This window comes from Lycium ferocissimum, chromosome 3, assembly GCF_029784015.1.
Source record: "Lycium ferocissimum isolate CSIRO_LF1 chromosome 3, AGI_CSIRO_Lferr_CH_V1, whole genome shotgun sequence".
NCBI lineage: Eukaryota > Viridiplantae > Streptophyta > Magnoliopsida > Solanales > Solanaceae > Lycium > Lycium ferocissimum.
In genome coordinates this window covers 70728172-70736433 of record NC_081344.1, presented here as the reverse complement: position 1 = coordinate 70736433, position 8262 = coordinate 70728172, and the positions used below count along the sequence as shown (strand labels likewise).

General features: G+C 33.6%; 1 pseudogene; it reads right to left on the bottom strand.

Moving 5' to 3' along the window:
• Positions 1 to 3599: 3599 nt before the first annotated feature.
• LOC132049057 (late blight resistance protein R1-A-like) overlaps positions 3600 to 8262 on the bottom strand; it is a 4868-nt pseudogene continuing 205 nt past the window's right edge.

Below are 8262 nucleotides of genomic sequence, written 5' to 3'. Positions count from 1 at the left end.
TAAAGTATATTTGATTGATTTTAATTATTTACTCCTTCCGTTTCATTTTATATGAAGGTGTTTGAATAAGCATGGAGTTTAAGAAATAAAAAAAGATTTTAAAATTTGTAATCTAAAACAAATCATAGAATTGTATGGCTAGAAATTATTTCATATTTTAAAGTTAAATTGTTACTAAATATAGAAATGTGTCATTTTTTGGGACTGATTAAAAAAGAGAGCGTAAGATATTAATTGAACGAAGGAAATAGATGATTTATAATAATTAAGAATGATATAATAAAAATATTATTTTGTGTGTCAAAGTCAAATACGGCTAAATAAAAATGGAGGGAGGGAGTACTTTGAACTAGTCAAGAAAAGCCAGCTGACATTTTTGACAAAATCAATGGGACACAGGCAATATGCAACATTTATTGTCAAGTTGGAAATGAGCGTCTATCATTGTCAACTGTAGAAATGTAGATAGCTGAAAGGAATTGTACATTTAGCTATTTAAGTTGTATACTGCTAATACATTGTCAGGAGGTTGTTAGCTTAATTAGTTGGACAGCTATATTTTCATTCAATTCAATTCAAGCATTTTAGATATTTCTCTCTATTAAACACTCAGCCTCATCTTCATTATCTTATCGAAAAATATTATATTAAAAAGGACTATATTTAATAAATTATACGGAGTATTAAAAAGGACTATCAATCCTTTAGTTATTTAATTTAATTGATTCTTTATTTAGTTATGTCATTTAATTTATTAATTCATTCAATTTGATTCTTTAATTTGGGTTTAGACAGTTAGGCAAAAATTCTACTAAAAGTAGTTATTGCCTTCGTCCATACTTGTCATGTATTGACTTGACAAGCTTATTAAGGGATAAAAATATAATGATAATTTTATCATATCACCCCTAATTATTACTAAGTAACCTAATGATTGAAATCAATTAAAGCTTATCAATAAAATTGTGCAGCCAATTAATTGAATATTTCGTTCCAATAATTCATGCAATCCCCATTAAAAAAAATAGTTATGGACCCAAAATTTTCATATCTTTTCATCTTATACAGAGTGTTGGAAAAAGGAATTGGAAAATCTGACTTATTAATATTAAAGGATGTGAAGGTGAAATTAGAGATCATAGTTCCAAAATTAAACAATTATTTTTTAGTTATGAGAGACTAGCCTTTTTACTTGATGAAAAATGTGAGATGGCTACTCTGCTTCTCTCTATTTTTTCATGTATGACTGTATGATCGTCCCTTTTCCAATAAACTATTATTAGTTTGATAAGCTGAAAATTCGTGTGGAGGAGAAGAGAGAAAGATAAGGACGTGGGGTAAATAGGATACTAAAAATCTAAAATGTCTTAAATATACTTCCTCCGTCATTTTTATTTGTACAGTTTGAAAAATCAAGAGATAATTCAACATTTCACACCTAACTATTATTAGTTTGATAAGCTGAAAATTCGTGTGGAGGAGAAGAGAGAAAGATAAGGAGGTGGAGTAAATAGGACACCAAAAATCTAAAATATCTTAAATATACTCCCTCTGTCATTTTTATTTGTGCAGTTTGGAAAATCTAGAGATAATTCAACATTTTACACCTAACTATTATTAGTTTACACCTAACTATTATTAGTTTGATAAGCTGAAAATTCGTGTGGAGGAGAAGAGAGAAAGATAAGGAGGTGGGGTAAATAGGACACCAAAAATCTAAAATGTCTTAAATATACTCCCTCCGTCATTTTTATTTATTCAGTTTGAAAAATCAAGAGATGATTCAACATTTCACACCTAACTATTATTAGTTTGATAAGCTGAAAAGTCATGTGGAGGAGAAGAGAGAAAGATGAGGTGGGGTTAATAGGACACCAAAAATCTAAAATGTTTTAAATATATTCCTTGCGTCATTTTTATTTGTTCAGTTTGAAAAATCAAGAGATAATTCAACATTTCACACCTATTTTACCCTTATTATTAATTATTAGGTTGGAAACTTCAAGAGTTGTTAATGGGTGCACAACTTTTAAAGTATATTTGATTGATTTCAATTATTTATTTCTCTGTCTCATTTTATATGAAGATGTTTGATTGGGTATGGAGTTTAAGAAATAAAAGAAGATTTTGAAATTTGTGGTCTCAAACAAAACATAGAAATGAGTATTTTAACGTTAAATTATTACTAAATATAGAAATGTGTCATTTTTTTTTTGGACTAAAAAAGAAAGAGTATCATATAAATTGGACGGAGGAAGTAGATGATTTATAATAATTAACAGTGATATAGTAAACTTATTATTGTGTTTATTGCTCCTTAAGGGGTGCAACGAGTCACATAGTGACAAATAAAAATGGACAGGGGGAGTACTTTGAACTAGTCAAGAAAGGCCAGCTGACATTTTGACAAACTCAATGGGACACAGGCAACATGCAACATTTATCATTTATCATTTTTAACTTGAGGAAGAGTGTAGAAATGTAGATAGCTGAAAGGAATTGTACATTTAGCTATTTAAGTTGGACAGCTATATTTTCATACTACTCAATTCAAGCATTTTAGATATTTCTCTCTATTAAACACTCAGCGTCATCTTCAATATCTTATCGAAAAATGTTATATTAAAAAGGACTATATTTAATAAATTATATTAAGAAGAACTACCAATTCTTTAGTTATTCAATTTAATCGATTCTTTATCTAGTTATGTAATTTAATTTATTAACTCATTCAACTTGATTCTTTGATTTGGGGTTAGATAGTTAGGCAAAAATTCTACTAAAAGGTAATGACTTCCTCCGTCCAATTTTACTTATCATGTATTAACTTGACAAGCTTATTAAGTAGAAATATAATGATATTTTACCATATCACTCCTAATTATTACTACGAAGTAGCCTAATGATTGAAATCAATTTAAGCTTACCAGAAAAATTATGCAGCCAACTACTATTGGGTTCCAACAATTCATGTATTCCCCACCCATAAAAATATAGTTATGGAGCCAAAATTTTTATATCTTTTCATCTTATACAAAGTGTTGGAAAAAAGAATTGAAAAATCACTTATTAATACTAAGAATATAATAGGAACAGAATGATAAATGATCTCTTGATTTTTTAAGTTGGACAAGTAAAAATGTACAACTATCTTTAGTATACAGGACAAACAAAAATGAAAGGAGTACTTTTTAGGCCAAATACATAAGCAACTCCTTAAAGTTGTCAAGATTTTTCATTTTGGCACTTCAACTATGACAATTCAAAAGAAGTGTTCCGAATATTCCTCAAGTCGCGTGAAGTACTGGTCCAAATAATATTTTTCCCGTCTTCAAGCAATTTTTTCACCAATAAAACACACACACACACATAATTGCACCAATCCAAAAATCAAAATCAAGCAACTTCAAAAGAAAACGGAGATCAGATTTCAAAATCGACAAGAAAGAAATTTCCTCGAAATTCCCTCATTTTCTCTACCAAAAAAGAAGAGCAAATTGAGATAAGAATTTCCTGGAAAAAGTATAGGCCTATAACGTTTGACTAATATTTTTTACCCTTTTCCATATTTTTTTAATTCTAATACCTCCGAGGCTGAGAACCTGCGTGAAATTATATTAATAATAAAATCCCTCAGAGAGGAAAGTACAAGTAGGGACAGTCAGACCTTACGTTATAAGTAATCCCAGCGAGGGACAACCTTCCTTAACATGTAAAAAGCAAGGACCGTTCCCAAAAAAAACAAATACGTATGTTATAATCATCAAAATGTTTATAACACATTGTATAATGATATTACAAATAATGATGCCAAATTAATGGTATAAAATAAAAGCAAGAAGGAAAGTGGATATATCAGGAGTTACTCCACATATTGCTTGACGTAAAACAAATAGTGGATTTGTCTTGGACTATTTAGGCAGATGCCCGGGTGATATATCCGCGCTGCTCTACCCACACTTGAAGAATACTGAGCAACAGATTCTTCATCCCCATCCGAATCTTCTTGCATTAGATTGTTAATGAGCTTCTTGTCTGTTGTTTCAAAGCTATCGGAACAATTGTAGTAGCCTGTGCAGCTTTTTACTCTGTTATGTTAAAAGCGAATCCACATTGTCAAATTTGTACTTCAAAAGCACTAAAGAATTAACCATATATAACAGTTCTATATATGTATTAAACATCAAGACTCCAATATGATTAGTCCACATTATGAAACTGAAGATAAATTTATAGCAAAGGAAATAGGTGACTGGAACTGGGGAAAACAAAAGTTTAACCTGATCATTTATTGATCAAAGTTACTAAGCAATATCATACTTAGACAAGATACTTATTGGCAAACCAGAGGCAACACTACCGAAATCGCAGAAAACAAACTTGGAAACAACATAACAAAGGCCAGATAGCATTTCTCGGAACACTAACCATATGCATCAGAAAAAGGGAGGAGATAGGCTTCTATTGCTTTGTACATTTCCAAGACTTCTTCTTCCTCGAGCTTGGAAAATCGCCCCTAACAAGATATGCTAAGTGAGACGGGTGATGTGTCGCTATCGGGAAAATGACTGAGCCAATTGCCGGTCAGGTATTCCAACTTCCTTTCTCCCAAGTCCAGTTTTCTTAGATTCCTGCAGCAAAGTGGGAGTTACATAAGTATACAAATCCGAATAATCGTAACTATTCCCCGCACACACAATAGGAAATAGAAGTAAAAGCAGGTAAACAAGAGATATCAGGGGAAATAATCACGAATTCTTGCTTGTTCAGTAAATTCTAGGCATTTTAACAGCTGGGAACTACACGTAAAAGAAAATCTAACAAATCGCATAAAACTTTTTTCACTGTTCAAGTAAAGAAAATCGGTTATATCACATCCACGGGGTATATCACCAAAAGGGTGGCTTTGACATTACAAGTTGCTATGAGTAAATTAAGAAAATGTCTCAAACTAGTTTCTCTAAATATGAAATTAGTTTCGTTCCACCACTTCATATGGCACTCTTTCCATGTTTGAACATAACAAGATGTTTAATATAATTCTACTGCTATACAACTCTCACAACTTTCAATGACGCAAATTCATTAAAACTATGTATAATACTCCCTCCGTCCCACTTTATATGACACTTTCCTTTTTAGTCAGTCCCAAAAAGAATGACAGAGGGATTAAACATCTTTAGATTCAACGTTAGATTTACCTTTTTAAACATCTTTAAAAAAATTTAACTAGTTTCAATTTCTGGTTTAGTTTCTAAAGTCAAATACCATCTAATAAAAGAAAAACAGAGGAATGAACTGACAGAGATAACCAAAAGCTTCTAAAGTTTAGCACATTGAACTTTAGAAGTACAGCTACTTCCAGATGCAACGATCAGAACTTTTTCACCAGTAAAAGCAAAAAATACTCATACTACAATTTTCCACAAAACTTACTATTGATTGACGTAAAACGGATAGTGGATTCCTTTCGGATGATTTAGGCAGATGCCCGGGTGATATACCCGCGATACTCTACCCACACTTGAATAATTCTGACCTCTTAAGCTTTAATCAGTCAACAAGGACCTGAATCCTGTATTCTTGTCATTTCTTCAACATATTTCTTAATCTCCAGAGCAGAATATTCAAGTTGAGGGCTCTTTACAAGTTTGATAATTTTCAATGAACAAATATCTCCGAAACTAGACGGAATCTCCTCAAGATTATGACATCCCTCCGGTTCTAATTTCTCAAGAACTGGAAAGGATTCCTCTCCAACCTCCCACTTAGCAAGAGTCACTTCTTCCAAACCCAAATATTTGAGTTTCTCAAAGATGTCTTCCTCCCCCATGTTCCATTCTCCCCCCTGGAAGATTGTGTTGTAAAGCAACAACTCTTCAAGGTTGGGCAGTCTCGCTATTGTTGATAGTGAATCAGATGTCAAAGGAAACCCTAACAACCCCAATTCTTTCAAATTCGAAGGGAAGTGAAAATCCCACGGCTCGTTTGTTGCTACAGAGGGCCCACTGTCATTTCTGTTTGAACTTTCAAATTTTACCCAGAGGTAATCTAGTTCATTTAGGAAATCTAATTTTGGGAACCAATATTGCTCTTTGAACAATCCCATGATTCCTCGAGTAAAAATGATAGCTATTGAAGATTGGGAAACCTTTTGAAAATATCCTCTGTTTCTTCTCAATAGGAAAGCTTGAGTCTCCCTAACATTCTCAAGTTCTCTAACTTTGAGTCGTCTGCGTTCAGTATTGGTTCATCTGTATCCAAATCAAAGAATGAACTATATTCTATGCTCAGCACTCACAACTTTACAAGATTCCAAATTCTAGGTAGTAGTACCAAGGATGGTCCACAAACAGAGTTTCCAGATTCCAGAGGTATGGAAAAGATGCAGGCAGAGATTTAACTTCTGTCTGAATGCATAAGAACCTCAAATGAACCAACCAACATGCATATTTCATTCAGCAAAGAATCATTCACCTTGATAAAAGAGGGACCCAGGTACAACACTCTAAGAAGCCTCAAGTGTCTTAGGTGACATATATTAGACAGACTGTCATCCAGCTTGCCTCCAGTTATCTTCAATGAATAGAGGTGTTTTCTGAACCGACAGGACAAAATTGTTAGCCTTTTCTTTTCTGAACCGACAGGACAAAATTGTTAAGCCCAAAGTGCTCCTTATTATAATTAATGACCATTTGATGTGGCAACAAATCTGAAGAAGACGGAGTACTTGAACACATCCGGTCAAACAACTTTTCCTTTCTTGCTTTTCTCAAACAAAGTCATGCACAAGATCATGACGTTGGCAAGTATGATAATAACCTATCTCATTGAAAACATTTACCATAACCTCCACCACTTCTTACACACTCTTCATCTCTGTCTGATCCACAAGTCCTTCAGCACACCATAACGCTTTCAACTGAATGACTCCAATTTCTGCATCCTTCCGCCAACTTGCAAGGTAAAGCAAGCACGGCTTTAAGAAATCTGGTAAATGGTCATAACTTAATTCTATAACTTTCATCACTTCCACTTCATTGTTGAAAATAAAGGAACTCAAATTATTTCGAACTTCAAGCCACAGTTTTTTTCTTTTCCTTCCTTTCTATGACTCCAGTGATCAGATCAACCACCAAAGGAAGCCCCTTACAATTTTGGGCTATTTCTTTTCCAACATCCAATAGTTCATCCGGACAACTTTCTTTCCAAATACCCTTTTCTCTAATAATTCCCAACTTTCTTTTAGTCTTAGCAATCGAAGGTTAAGAGAATCACCGTTGCGTTTTCCATGCAAAGCCACTTTCTTTTCTCGAGTCGTCAAAATAATTCTACTTCCTTTCTCAACTTCAGGGAAAGGTCTTGTTAGTTGCTAACTCATCCCATGTGTCAGTATCCCACAAGTCATCTAAGACTATAAGGTACCTCTTTCCAAACAGATGTTTCCGCAGCTTATCAGCAACATCACGAATCGCATCCGAGCCAGTGACTTGATTAAAAAATTTCTCCAACAACTTCTTCTCGTCACATTCTTGGCCGACTGTGCACCAAGCGCGAATGTCGAAATGACTAGAAACTGATTTATCATTGTATACTTTGTATGCCAAAGTAGTTTTACCCGAACCCGGCATACCAGTGATTGAAATGACATCTAGATCTGTCGGTCCCCTTGTAAGCTTCCTAAGTATCCAGTTTGTCTCCTCCTCAAAACCTACAATTATTTTACCAGCTGTCAATGACTTGCTTTCAACTGGCTTGTTGGGAGAGTTTGCAACAGTGAGGCCCCCGGGTTTGGTAACCTTCTCATGTAAATTGGAGACCTCTTCTTTGATAAGGTTAACCTTCTCAAAAAAATTACCCACTTTTTTTGTTGACCGCCCTGCCCGACCTGCCTATCAGCATCATCAAGCTCTAGCTTCACCTTCTTCCATGGAGAAAAAAAGAAAAAAACAAAAACACACCCAAATGATGATGATTATAGTTCAGATAAATTTAACAATCATAGCTTGGTAAATGGCTAAACAAGATCAAAACTCAAAAGTGCTCACTCTTAACAAACTTAAAATACTAAAACCGTTCAAGTGATACGCAAGGACTATTTTGTTATTCTCTCGAAGAAGGAAGAACATAAAGAAACTGAAGAGAGAAGCATAAAAGTCATAGCCGGAAACATTATGTTTTTTGGGCTTACTTTCTGAAAATCTTCTACTCCAGTAGATATCAGGGTGAAATTACAGATTAGAGTACCAAAATTAAACAAAC